The following is a 14,742-nucleotide window of genomic DNA, read 5'->3' as shown; positions in this document are numbered from 1 at the left end:
TAAAGCACCCAACCAAAAGTTAACATTTTGGTTTGTTCCATGTCTCTGCCATTACAGAGCTGTTCTGTGACCTGATTTTATGGCTGCAACTTTAAACCATTTTGCCTTTCCAGGAGAGAGACTGGTACCTCCTAATTAACTCCTGACCACTAAGACCAAGTCATCCAATTTTCAAAATTAGCCTATTCAGATGTCTTCCTGAGCTAGGTATAATAAACTATTTAATATTAATCGATATGAAACTTTTTGTAAGTATTCAGCTTTAGCTGAAGACCAAGCACACTTGAAAAGTTCAGAGCAGATAATCTTGTAAATAATCCTATGTTGTAGGGTATACATTAACCGACTTCATGAAATGACAAAATAAGAAACCTAAAAAATTATTCAAGCCTTATACTTGGCAATAGGTATGCAAGCCTCCACTTGCATTCAATTTTAATTGTATTCTTTATCATTAAAAAAAAGGTCTCCATATAAATTTAACACTCAAGTATCTGTAATTTGAAAAATCACTTTTAGCTTATTTTAGCCCAATACCGATAAAGTGACTGGGAGGAACCTGAAGAACTCACCATGCATCCTGCAGAAAAGACTTCCCTCTGAGGCAGAGATAAATGACTTTTATTGGCCCTGGAGGCTTTTTAGATTGTAGCCTCCAAGCTCAGGGAAGATAAAAAACCTGAACACTGTCTACTTGACCTTCAGAACCAGAGCCTCATGGAGTCTTGCACTATGTTCAAAAAATGAGTAACCATCCTTAGTTTTCAGGAGATCTTAAATGGAGACTCAAGAATTACGACTTTCATTCTTTTAGTGGAGATAAAGTAACATCAGTTCGATCAGTGCTTGAAGGAGGCTATGAACATTGCCACGTGGGTGAAAGGAATGTGACAAGGGTCCCTGAACGTAAGGGGGACACTCTGCAGAAAGGAGGCAGAAAAGAAGAAACACCAGGTGGGGACGGCTCTGCTTTGGGGCTGCAAGACAAAATAAATAACGTGCATATTTGGACAGTTTGTCTCTACAGATTATTATTATATCTCAGCTGAAAATACACACAATATGAACACTGTTGAAAAGACATCTTATCACATTTTCGGAGGCAGAATGTTCTGGTCTTTTTGCAGAAGATACCTGTGCACTGCACAGGCCCTATTCCCAAGTCAGCTTTTAGCTATTCTCTGCCCTACACGAAGCACTCCATTCCAGCCTCTGAATTTAAGTGAATTTAACACTGAAGATCTGTCCATTGAAAAATCACTTTTCACTCATGTTAGCCCCTCACTGATAAAGTATCCGGGAGGGTTGAGAATAACAATGAATTTCAAGATTCTCTATGCATCAGGCAGACTTTCTTCAAACCTGTTTTCTTAAAACTTTGTGTTGTCACAAAGAGTGACATATGTTTCAAATTAACACATAAAACCAGGGAACATTAGAGATAGAAAGAGGCCTTGGAGATCCTTTAACTCAATAATTTAGAGAAAAATGGGTACTAGGGGATAAACTAACTTGCTCACCATCTGGAGTCTATTCATGTTGAGAGTAATAAATGCAGCCCTAACTCTGAGAAACCACACCTGTGTGCTGACAGGTAGTTCAGTCTTGCAAAATACAGCTATGGGTTAACCAGGCCTACTCTCCCCCTGTAACTCAGCTACACAGACAGTTGGAGCTAAACTACACTCAGACCCTAAATATTAGTGCTGCCAATGGTTTGCCACAAAACACAGAATCACTAATTATGAAAAGAAAGTTTCAATACATAATGTTCTTATTACTGCACAACAGACCTAAAGGCAAATTCCTAATATTACAGATTAACTTTGTGTCTTTCATTAGCATGCAAATGAGACAGTTCAGACTCATGAGATTGCGTTTAAAGTGAGGGAGGTTTCTCTTGCATTTAAAATTGAACTCTATACCCCAAGCATCTCCACAGCGTGTAGTTTGCAGCAGACCGGGCCTGTTTGCAACCCCCATATTTCTTCCTTCAACTGCCAGCATCCTCACCCTTTTAGAGTTATGCGCTTTGAGAAACTGATGCCTCGTGGACATCAGTACCTGGGGCAGGAATGCAGGTAGGTGTCTGCGGGTAACTGCAAAACTCCACCATAATCAAACTAGCATCTCTAGCCAAACAGGTCTTAGTCTGGCTTTGGAAATCATCCCTCCCAGCCTCCCTGACACAGATTCATTAACTCGTGCACCGACTGGATGTGACTCTGAGCACGCCAGAAGAACGTCTCCATCTGTAAAGTAAGGAGGCTGGGCTAAGGCAGAATTCTTTCCCAGGTCTCAAATTCCGCCTCCTTGCCGGAGTGGCAGGGCGGTGCAGTGAAAAGAGCACGGGGCTTGCTTGACACCACTTAAAAAGCCCACGTCCGCATCCCTCTGACTGCGAGCCACCCAGCCCCTCCAACGCCCCGGGACCTCGCAGGACCCGACCCGGCCGTGGGCACCGAGGCGGGCCCGGCGCCCCACCGCCCTCTGGGTGCTCTCCGCGGCGAAGCGGCCGCCGCGGGGAAGGGGCGGCGCAGGCCCCGCCGCACGGCGCGTCCCTCGGGGCGCGGGTCCCCTACGCCCGCAGCCCCCCGACGACAATCCGGGCTCCCCGCCCAGCCCCGCCCGGCCCCAGACCTGCTCTCCGCCGCCTGGCGGTCCCTCGGCGCGGCGGCGCGGCGGACAGTTGCGGCCGCCGGTCCCGTGCCGCTGTCACCACCACCCCGCGGCAGCGGCGGGCGGGTCAACCCAAAGTGACTCAGCGCGGCCGCCCCGCCTCCCGCCCCCCGCCCAGGCTTCCGCCCCGCGCGGCCGGAGGCGCCGCACTTCGTCTCGGCGCCCACCTCCCAGCCCCGCCCACCCCGCGACGTCAGAGGGGGCGGTGCTCCGAGGACCTTCACTCGGGGAAACTGAGGCACCGGGGCTGCACCGCCCGGACGCCGCAGGGGCGTCGGGCCTGCGGGCGGCTGCCGCTGATGGCTAGTTCCTCTCCGCCCCTGCGGCGCCCTCGTCCGCACCACCCCCCGACCGAGAAAACGGCCAGCATTCCGCTCGGGGGGCCGGTTCAGCTCGCGCCTGGGGGGCCTGTCCTCCACGCTGCCCCGGGCAGCTTCCTTCACCGCCTCGCGCAACGCTGGGCGTTCGCGTCTGTCTGTCCGGTGTTGCCCTGAGGACAGTCTGGACCTCGTCGGGAATTTACAGGCAAAGAATAAACAGAATGCAAGCACTGGGCAGGGCTGAGGAACGCCGTGAACCCGTTGGTGAATTCCCCCGGGTATTAATGGCCACGAAGTGACGCTTGCTTGGATTTCTGTGCCTTAAGTTTCTAAAGAGATCTGCATAGGAGCTTCTCCCGAATTCAAGCAATGTATCACTGTGTGAGCGTAACAGGGATAAACCTCTATTTAAAAATTTCACGGGGATATCGTTTCTCCTTTTCCTTAAAAAAAAAGTGATTAAACATACGTACCATAAAATGTATCATCTTAACCATGGTTAGTGTGTGGTTCTGTGGCATTCCGTACTTTCACACTGTTATACAACCATCAGCACCAGCCCCCTCCGGAACGTTTTCATCTCCCCAAAAGGAAACAGTATTCCTCAGACACTAACTCCTCATTTCTCTCTCCTGGCAACGTGTCAGGTACTCCATATATAAGTGGAATCATGCTTGTTGTGATTGGCTTATTTCACTTGGCACAATGGCCTCCATGTTCATCCACATTGTAGTATGTGTCCGAATGTCCCTTCTTGTTAAGTTGGAGTAAGATTCCATTATATGTTTATACCACATTTTATCTATCCATCGGTGGATGGATGTTTCCCACACAACATATGCTTCCACCTTTTGGCTACCCTGAAAAGTGCTGCTATGAACATGGGTGTACAGATAGGTTTGAATCTCTGCTCTCAGTTGTGTGTACATCCAGAAAAGACGTGGCCAGATCCCATGGTAAGTTTATATTTTGTTATTTGAGGAACCGTGATACTGTTTTCCTCCTTTGCTATAAAAAAAAACAACAACAGAAGAAAATCAAATTTTTACTACATGCACATGGGGGAATTCACATAAGCATGAAAAGTCCAAAGACACTGAGGCAACTTTGGGTATATAACAATTTTGGACAAAGGAAAAAGGGGGTGGATGAGGGATTAGGTTTCAGAAGCGAGAGTGGGCGACCCATAGTTGGTTCAAGAAGAGTGGAATATATGTGGTGGGAATATTCTTTTTTTTTAAGTCCTCACCCAAGGATGTGTTTATTGACTTTTGATAGAGAGGAAGGGAGAGAGAGAGAGAAATAATGATGTGAGAGAGAAACATCAATCAGCTGCCTCTCATATGTGCCCCAACCAGGGATGCAACCTTTTGGTTTATGGGCCGACTGTCCAACCATCTGAGGCACCCTGCCAGGGCTGACAGAGATATTCTCGGCAAGCTACTCAAAAACAATGGGTGCAAGGGGTATCTAGCTAGCTGACTTGGAGTCTCCTGACTAATGCTAGGGTAAAGATTCTTAAGGTGATTAGACGAAGGCTCCCTTCCTAAAGTAGGTTTTTCTGTCTGAATCTCTTGGGCAAGAAAGTGGGGAGGGTCAAAGGTTCTTCCTGAGTCTTTTGTTTCTTAATAAACAGGTTAAAATCAGTATCCCAAAAGGCAGCTTCGTGGTGGCAAAAGTTTGGTCTCTTTCAGTCCTGCCTTTGAAACTTTAAACAAAAGTTTAGTCTGGCTGGTGTGGCTCAGTGGATTGAGTGCCAGCCTGTGAATCAAAATGTCACTGGTCCGATTCCAGTCAGGGCACAGGCCTGGGTTGCAGGCCAGGTTCCCAGTGGGGGGCATGTGAGAGGCAACCAATTAATGTTTCTCTCCTTCTCTTTCTCCCTCCCTTCCCCTCTCTCTGAAAGTAAATAAATAACATCTTTTTTAAAAAACAGTTTCACTTCCAGTAGCTAAATTGGTAGATTGCCCCATATTTATTGATTCAATCATCCAGTCCTGAGAATAAGTCAGTGCAATTAAATTATTCAGTCTCATTTCAGGAAGCTGTGATGTAGATGGGTTCCCAAAGTGAAGCTTACATTGTGTAAATCAGCAATCAGGTATTTAATAAGAAGCGTGTCTGGGAAAAGAAAAGAAAAACAAAGCTTAATGACCAGAGCAAATTGGAAACCGCTTCCTGAGTCTGGAAGATAAGATTTCCATAAACGGGAGTCAATAAGATTTCTACAGGTGTGGGGCTCAAAGCCGCTGCCACCGGAATGAGGGCAGGCAGTGACAATTTGATAGATTCTGGGGGTGTCGGTTTGAACGTCTCTGATGTGTCATCGGGTGGGTGTTCAGGGCAATTCTCTGTATTGCTTACACTGCGTCAGTCACTGAGATTAGCCATGAGCTGTTGTGGTGATTTTTTCTGAAGTTTATATTGGGTCATTTAGCATCAGTTTATAATTGCAAGACTCGGGAAAAATAAAACAGTTTTAGTTTCCAATAATTCTAAGACAAAGGATGGGAGAAAAATGAAACATTAGTTCAGAGGATTGGAGCCAAATGTGTAATAAAACTAGAAAAATCCAGGATCCAGTCCAGTTTACAGGTGAAAAAGAAAACTTTAAAGACAATTAGCTGATCTAGAATCTAATATCCATGTCTGTGTATCATAGTTTCTAATGAACACAATCTCTCTCTCTAAAATTACCCCCATTTTCATCAAAGACAGACAAATTAAGACTAATTTATTACACAAGTCTGGTTTCAATGAATTTGGCCTGATCATTTGCATAAATACAACAAGACTAGCAATTGATCATAAAGGCTTTTTAAAACATCTGCTTTGCTGAAATATTTCATAAGGAATCTTCAGACTGAACTTTAGCCTTTCAAGGCTAAGAAGCCAGGCCACAGACTTTCCGTTCCTTTGTCCGTAGTACCTATAGGTTTGGGTGAATTCCTCAGGTTCTGAGGGCCCCCAAAATCTTCAGGTTGTTTCTTTGCCAGCTCCCAGGACAGCAACCTTTGCTTCTTACCTGAAAGGACTGCTGTGAAACACGTGAGCAAGGTACTAGGCTCTTTTTCCAAGGCTCTTTTATTTGCTCCCAAGGCGATCTTAATTCCTTAACGAAAGCTTTCTGGTCATCTTCAATTTCATGTATGTCTCTCAGACATGACATTCCAAACTCTTGGTTAATAAAACCACTTGCCAATTGCCAATTGTTATAAAAGTACAGGTTCTTATTGAATTTATGCAAATAACCATGTGCTATGAAAATAATAATACTCGGTAATTAAGAGTTTCCAAATTCTGGAGGGATCAGGTACGGAGAGTATATAAATGTTTCAGTACTGCTTACAAAGGTATAATTTACCAAATTGCTCTAAATCACAGATATTTTAAGAGAAACAAGTTTTCTTATATCTTGATATTTTAAAAAAGCAAGCTCTGGCCTTCTACCAGACTGCTGATATATTTAAACTACATGAATGACTAAGGAATGGGGTGAGGTAGAGGTGCAGAGTCTGTGGGTCTGTGCAGGAGAGTTCTGGGGGCCAGGAAGTCCAAGATCAAGGCCCAGCAGATTCGGTGTCTGCTGAGAGCCCACTCCCTGCTGCACAGACGGCCACCTTCTCACTGTGTCCTCACTTGACAAAGGGCCATCCTTTACTTTTTGATGCACGTGCACATTGTGGGCAGAAAAATTGCTAGGAAAATATCAGTGTTCTGGGTTTTCACAAAATTGTTAGAAAATGCTTCATTTGCCTATAAAACAGTGACTGACTTTTCTTCCCTAAATAGTAAGTAATTAACATTGCAAGTCTATTGCCTTTATTTTTGAAGCCAGCTAACCACAATTTTGTTTGTGTTCTGGGGATGTAGTTCTCTAATGTGTTTTGGGCAAAGAGTAAAGTATGCCATATGAAGTCAAAATGAAATAATAATCAAGCATTTTGCTTTAAAAAGCAAAACAACTTTGGATGTCTTAACATACACCCAACCTAAACTGAACTTTCTTTCTTTTGTCTAACAGAGTCCATTTCAGAATGATCTGGTTATCGAATCCGAATCTTTGGAGGTGGGTTCATCAGTGAGCAGGTTTAAGAATCACTGCCCTAAGGCAAATCATCAAAGGCAAAACAATGTTTTTTCACTCATCAACAAAGCTTTACTGTACCTTTGCGATGCAGCCGTGTTTTGCAGGGGTTTGGGTATCAACCTGACAAAGGCAACAAGCTCCCTGCCCTCATGCAGCTCACATTCTAGCGGGGGACAGACAATAAATAAATAAACAAATCATAAGTTAGGTAATTACAGTGCTTGGTAAGCACTGTGAAGAAAGTAAACCAGATGGTATGATAGATTACCTGGTAGAGAATTAAACCCTAATGCCCTGGGTACCCATTGTGTGTAATGAATTAACTTCTCTCCTACACAAGGAGAATGGTACAGGTTATATACAGTCCTTGAGAGAACTGAGAAAGTGGAAGTTATCATTCAAAACATTTTCTGTGTTCCGTGGTTTAGATGAGGATCTGACCTGCTTAGGGCCAAAGTAAGGGGCGAGAGCTTTCTTTGAATATAGTGGTGATATATTCACGGAATTCTCTGGGGATATAACATTTACTCAAGATCTCAGTGATGAGAAAGAATCAGCTGAGGAAGTGCCTTTCAGGTAGGAGAAACTGAAGATGCAAAACCATAAAATGGAAAACAACTCGGTAAGTTTCAGAAACAGAAAAGAAGCCAGTGTTAGCAAGAGAGCAAGTATTGTAAGATGAAATTGGAAAGCAAACAGGTGAAGATCATCCTAGGCCTGGTGGGCCATGATAAGGAGTTTGATTTCACTTTAAGTCAATGCACGGATGCTTTGTAAAATATCTTCATTTGAAGGGACTGAAATGAAAAATATCAAGAGAGATAAGTGTGTCTAAACTGCTTCGTGAGCAATAGTGATAATATCCACACGCATAATATTAAAATGAAAAAGGTCAGGGGTAGGGGGAAAGGTGGATTCCCCCCTCCATATAATCCTCAATGAACTAACACACAGTTGGTTTGATTCCTGTGCATATTGTTTAACCTAGTTGATCAAAACTATTTCTTTGATCTCCTACCTGAACCTAAATTCAGTCTGTCAGTACATACTATACCTAAAGTCTCCAAAACTGTTATCATGGACAATATCACTGACTAACAGTTTGGTATGGCTTGGCCCCAAATCAAAGCCAACTCCCCCAGCCTCCTTCTGGAATGTATCACATCACGGCCATCAGCTGCTGTTAGCAATGGCAAGATGTTGAGAGAAACAAACTGCTAAAATAAATTTAAGCTGGCCTTGCTCATGGCACAAACAAGCCAGCTAGCTGTTAATCCTGGAATAGCCAGGGTCTACCTCTAGAAGAGAAAGGAATGCAGATAAAGGAATATATTCTTGTTTTCATTTTTAAAGAGATGTTTCAACAACTTAATGATAGAATATAGAAGGCATAACATCTGGCATTCTAAGATGTCAGGGAAGAGCCATCACTTGGAAATACTATTAACTATTCATCAAATGGTGCCAGAATGTACTGGGACAGAAAGGAGAGGAGTCAGGTTGGATGGAGGAAAAAAAGGGAAGGAAAAATCTCATGTTCTCTTGGAAGGAGGGCATCTGCCTAGTGAGCTTGTGCCAGGGCAAGGCCAACTCCTCAAAGAAGACAACAAAGGCCATTTGATTCCATTTAGGAATAGACCCCAGTCAACAAGAGGAAAGCCGATTCTTGGTTTGCTCTTTTCCTAAAAGTGGAAGAACCCTATAAGGAAGCTTCTGAGTTCTGAAAGACTATATGGTATTTATACTCACGGCTTTTCTTACACATTGTGACCTTCAATGTCCTTGAACATGTGTCAGGAGCTCTATAGCTCACGCCAGAGGGAGGCGGCCTCCTTGTGGGGCCTGGCGGGACTGCTGTTTGGATGAGATGCTATGCTTCTCTAGCACAGTCTGGGAATTCGTTACCTCCTGAAGCAGCCAGGCCACACTGCTGTCTCGTGTTGAACTGCAGTCAAGTTCATGGTTTACCCACCCCCATCCCCATATGATAATTACCTGTTTAAAATTAGTGTATAGTATTTCACAGAAATGAATTGTCAGTTTCCTGCTGTACTAAGTCAGGTCTACATTAGCCAAGCAAAGCAGGGAACTGACTGATAATGTGGATTGTGATTCTTTGACCTGTGACAGGGCTGATCTCAATGCTTCACACACTATGGTAAAAAGTTGTCTACCTCTCAGGCACGAGTGAATTTATCTTTGTAGCCCTATTGCCTAGCTACGTGCCTGGAACATAGGTGGACCTCATAAATGTTGAATGGTTGAGTCTGCTTGAGTTAAGAGTCACAGTAGAATTTTAATAAAATTGTAATGTCCTTTTGTTGGTTTTGTCCATGACCATCCATTCTCCTTTATTTAGTAGGAGTGTTTTCTTTTATGGAAAAGTGGGAATCAACTCTCCTCTACTCTCAGTCTTTCTGCCTTCCAGGAGGGGGCATATGACCCCAGACCGACCAATCACAGTCAATACGATCGTTTTAGGGACAGGCACATACCCCAACTTGTGCTATGGATTCTGGCCTAAGAATCAATAGTTTGTTGCTAGACTGGTAGAATACATGGTAGAAATGCCGTTGGTCATCTAGTCCCCTCATGGGGACAGCCTGTGTGGGACCGACGTCGCCACCAGAGACAATGAAATCCAGAAATGGAAAAAGATTCTGGACCACTAACTGGGGCACCTAGACCCAGCTTGGGTGTGAAACCCTTCTTCGGCATTTTTATTTATTTGAGTCACTACAGGTACCATTTTTGAACTACTGGTTCACAAATGCCAGTCTGAGAGGAAATATTTACTGTTCCCAGCAAAATGAGAAAACTAACTCAATCTACAAGGCTTGTTTTGAGACTACATCTTCCCTAATTTTTAGCCTTAGAGTATTTATGAATTGATGCTGATAGCAGATACGGATTGTATTTTTCCAACTGTCCTTAATAGAAAATCAGAAAATTCAAAACACAAAGTTAGTGGACCGTATATCTAATCCTCTGCCTCAGTCTGCTCCAGCTGCCATCACAAATGCCATAAGGCAGCTTAAACAACAAACACTTATTTTTCACACCTTTGGAACTGGGAAGTCTGAGATCAGGACGCCAGCGCAGTAAGGTTCTGGTGAGGCCTGCAGAGGACCTTGTCTTCCTTGCAGACTCACCTGATAGAGGGAGGGGGAGCTGTCTTCTTCTGATAAGGACATTAATGCCATCATGGGGGCTCCCCCACCGCCGTTACCTCATTACCTCCCAAAGGCTCCACCTCCAAATATCATCACACTAGGGCCTCCACGTATAAATTTGGGGGTACACAAACATTCAGTGCATAGCACCCTCCATTAAAATGTTTTATCAGTCTAAAATAAGTCTGCTCTAAACGACAGCGTGTGTACAATGCTTTATTTGGATATACAAACAGAAAGAATAAAATTGTGATCCTTTTATTTCCTAGTTTATTTAGACTTTATCTGATTCCAAAAAGGATTAAGGAAGCTCACGGAACTCCTGGGATGCCATGGCCAGGATGAACCCTTCCTTCCAAAGGCCTCTCATGGGATGATGTAAAAGGAGGTCAAGGAGGCCCTTCCTTCCTCCCCCTGGAGAGCAGACTTGCATCCAAGCGATGATTTTACTTGCCTCCTGCCGGGACTGTGCAATAGGAAGCACTGTGTCCACAGAGACAAGCACTACCCCTGAGGGGTTCTCCCCTGCTGGACATCTCTCCAGTCATGAGTCAAGGTCCCCTGCTTCTAGGTGATGCTTCAATCCACAGGTAACAGGGCCTCGATGGGAGGGAGGGTACGAGGTGCACGGAGCAGGTGGGGATTGAAGGGAATGAAGGTAAGAGAAGGAAAGATCCTGAGGGGAAGGGGCACAGGGAGGAACATTAAGTGTGGACGGAAGGAATTAGGGAAAGTGAGAGGAGGAAAAAGCCTATAAATAGCGGATCCTAACTTTTGGAAGGAGGCGGAGAATTGATGTTTGTTTAGGCATTTGCCCAGGGGGAATGTTTACCCAGGGTTTATAAGCCAGAATGGAGTTAGTGTTAAAGCAGAAATGAAGTCATCTTCCAGGCGGGAGGTGAGCGTGATGGACTGTCAGTGCGGGGTGTGTGTTGGGAGCGTGTGTATTAGACAAATCACAGTACCACATGTGTGAAGGTGATGCTCCAGACACCTGAACTTTGACTTCTCCCATTCGGATGGCAGCTTTGTCCCAGGCCATGCTGCCCCACTTTCTCAATCCTTGGTTTTGAAGTGGCTGGTCGGGTTAGGGGCATTTTCTGTGGCCATGGAAAAAGTGAATCTCATTGGCTCACTGAAGGCGAGACTCCATGAGGTCTGGATGTTATCCTGATTCTTGGACCTATGCTGGGTTAGGCTTCTGGCATGTTAGATCATAAATCAGGAAGCTTCACACACACACACACACACACACACACAGCCCCAAGAGGTGCAGCTGCTAGAACCAGCCAGGCTCTTTCCTGTCATAGGGGAGTCGAGCTTGCTATTCCTTCCGCCAGAACTTTTATTCCTACTCTTTGCAAGCCTTCCTTTTTCTTACCCTTTACATCTCAGCCCCAATTTCAGCTCTTCGAAGAACTCTTCCTGAACCATCCTCTCTCAAGCAGAGGATGGCTTTTCCTCTCTCCGTACCGCTTCTCAGGTACCAGTCCTTTTTATGTATTTGTTGATGGCCTTGTTTTATTCTTCACCTCTCTCTAAATCCCTCCCCCTGCAAAGACAGAGGGACTTTGTCTCTCGGTTTACCACTGTCTCCCAGCTCTTAACACAGTGTTTGATTCAGAAATAGGACTCGGCTATTTGTTAGATAAATGAACCAATATACAAACTGCTGTGAATTCACACCCTGGATCTTCAACAGATAAAAACATGAGACCATTGTCCTGGCATCTTATTATTTTTACAATACCGTTTCAAACTGTGGGGAACTGTGTTTGGCTATTTAAGAGGGCCCTTGCACCTGCTTTTCCTTCCAAGTGTCCTGAAGGTGGATAGAAGAGGTTGGGATGTTACACACTGTTTACTGATTTTGATCCTTTGAGAAAGAGAGAAGAGCCTTAGTCTCTGCACAGGCTTTACATTTTCTCATTTTAGTATTTGTGCCAATGGTGCCTGCCCACAACCCGATAACACGTCATTGGGTACAAATAATGGGAATTATTGGAGGCAAATACTACAGTTACCCGAAGGCTGACCTCCTCGCTGTCAGAGACCCATGCTCTTAGAGAGAGAAAATGCTATCACTGTCACCTACTGGGTGAAGTTGACTACACCAGTCATCCTGCTTAAAAAGAGTCCTATGTTTTGCTTTTCTCTGTGGCCTTTTTTAACATACACTCACCTGAGATAGGAGTGTGGCAGCTCTGCGATGCAGTACAATGGTCACACTGGTTACTCGTGTTTCATTCATTCATGTCCTACCCGATTTACAACATTTGGGATACTTTATATGTCAGTTTTCTATTGCTGCATAACAAATTAACCCAACTATGGAGGCTTAAGGCAGCACGAAAGTATTACCTTGCAGCTTCTCTGTTGGTCTAGAGTCAGGGCTGTCTCGCTGGCCCCTCTGCTCTCACGGGCTGCACTCAGGTGCGGGCTTGAGTTGATTCTGACTGTTGGCACAATTCATTGCCTTGTGCTGCGTGACTGTGGTCCCCATTTTTCTTGCTAGCTGGGACCCTTCTCGGCTTCTAGGGGCCGTTCCTCTTCATAGGCAGTTCACAACCTAGCCGTCTGCTTTCTTCCTTCAGGGCCGCCAGAGAAACTCTCCGCTTATAAAGGGTTCATCTGATTAGGTCAAGCCCACCCATGATAATTTCCCTTTTGATTAACTCAGAGTCAACTGACTTGAGGCCTTAATTGTATCTGCAGCATAGTCACGGGAGGGGTATCTCATCACAGTCCCAGCGTTGGCCCCCATCAAAGGAAGGGGCTACACTGGGCAAGGGCCATTGGGAAGCACTTTATAATTCTGCCTACCACAGTTTGCAATGATCTTTAAAAAGATGCTCAAAGCTATTTATATTAGATAAAAGAAAAATAGTGAAAGAGGAGAGAAGAAGGGGGGAAATGTGAAAATAATCCTGGAGATCATTCACTCAGCCAACATGTATGATGAGTTTATATACGCCAGGCATCATTCTGAGTGCCGAGTGTCTTTTCACTAAAATGGAAAGACAGTGTAGTTACAGTTTATCGGAGCAGAAACCTCTTTGGGAAGCAGAACCAGGTCCAGAAGTTATTATGTATCATCCTATCTGAAAACTAGAAATTCTTTCCTTTTTATTCATATAAGAAGAATTATTATGTTATGAAATCTTCAATTTAGAAGGAAAAATGCCAGAAAGAATAAGGACCATCCAGGACATGAGATGTTTTAAAAAGGGAGGGTGGGCTTGGTTCAGCCCCTCAGGTCCCTTACTCCCAAACTCCCCTTTGCACCCCGAAGTCCTTGGTGTCCCCGTCAGCCTTATCCTCAGCCAACCAGACAAGCGAAGTCCTCTGAGGAGGGTCTGGGGCAGAGGCTCCCCTCATCTCTGATTTAGGAGAGTGTTACCTTCAATCCTCACAAACTCGGGGGGAGGTAGATACTGCCTTTTTTTTTTTTCCAGATGTGAGTAACTGTGACTCGGAGAAGGTAAGTTACTTCTTCAAGGTCACTTAGCAAATAAGGAGCAGAGCTAGGATCAATAGCCAGGTCTGTCAGAGTCCAAAACCCATGCCCTTAAGTGTAGTATTCTAACCCCTTAGGAAACACCGTCTGTTTAGGCTGGCAACTGTGCAAAATTGTCCTCTTTAAAATAAAACCCTAGCTATGAAATAGAAAGGGCAATGGCCAGGAAAATGCTGAACTGAAGCTGGAGGACCTTTCTTTGTGGCCTTCAGATCCTGCCTGCTCCCTACTGTGAGTTCACATTCTTCCTCAGTGTGCTGTGAGAATGTTTTATATGGTCACGGCCCGAGCCTGTATTTTCACGTAATATTCTGCCTACACAATCACAGCCAACGTGAGTGAATATTACTCAGGATAGTCTTTAGGGTTAGGTTGAAAACCCACCCCTGCGTGAGAGACTGGAAGACTTGCAGAGGGAGGGGAATCCCTAGGTGCTGACAGGAAGCTCTCTGGATAACCAGGGCACTCAGGACATTGGGGGCTGCCTAGCGTTTCCCCGTATGAGCTGTCCTTCCTGGCTTCAGGCCACCTTCTCACCTGGCTTTCAGCAGTCTCTCCACGGACTCAGGCTGGCCCTGCCCCAGCCTGCCCTTCGGGCTACAGCCAAGGTGATCATTCTAAATCTGAGGCTGCCACTCCCCTCGGTAGAACCGTTAATGGCCCCTTGTTCTTCTTGGGATAAAGTCCAGACTCTGTAATATGGTTCAAATGTCCTTCGCCAGCCTACCGGCCTCAGCATTCTGTGCCTCGCTCAGCTCCCTTCTGCCCTGCTGTGCTCCTTGGCAGGGCCCTGAGCGCCCCGCGTGCCCTGGGAGGCTCCAGACCTCTGCTCCTGCAGTCTCCTCAGCTGAAGCCTGCTCCCCTGTTTCCTTCCACCTGGCCACAGCCTCTTTATCTGACCTCCTGTACCTCATCTTCGACTTCACCAGCTCTGAGAGGCCTTTCCTGATCTTCCCAAGTCTG

General features: G+C 45.1%; 1 protein-coding gene across 2 annotated transcripts in view; it reads right to left on the bottom strand.

Annotated features, from left to right (window-relative positions):
- Positions 1-2,767, bottom strand: part of DNMBP (dynamin binding protein) — a 95,901-nt gene extending 93,134 nt beyond the window's left edge. The window contains exon 1 of one of the 2 annotated variants that reach the window (XM_053922352.1): positions 2,641-2,767. The gene's annotated coding sequence lies outside the window, so the exon portion shown is untranslated. The remainder of the gene's footprint in view (positions 1-2,640) is intronic. The other variant, XM_053922351.1, reaches the window with a different exon arrangement.
- Positions 2,768-14,742: the final 11,975 nt, after the last annotated feature.

This window comes from Desmodus rotundus, chromosome 4, assembly GCF_022682495.2.
Source record: "Desmodus rotundus isolate HL8 chromosome 4, HLdesRot8A.1, whole genome shotgun sequence".
In the NCBI taxonomy this organism is placed as follows: Eukaryota; Metazoa; Chordata; class Mammalia; order Chiroptera; family Phyllostomidae; genus Desmodus; species Desmodus rotundus.
The sequence above is the reverse complement of the archived record's forward strand: the minus strand, read 5'-3'. Positions and strand labels throughout refer to the sequence as shown.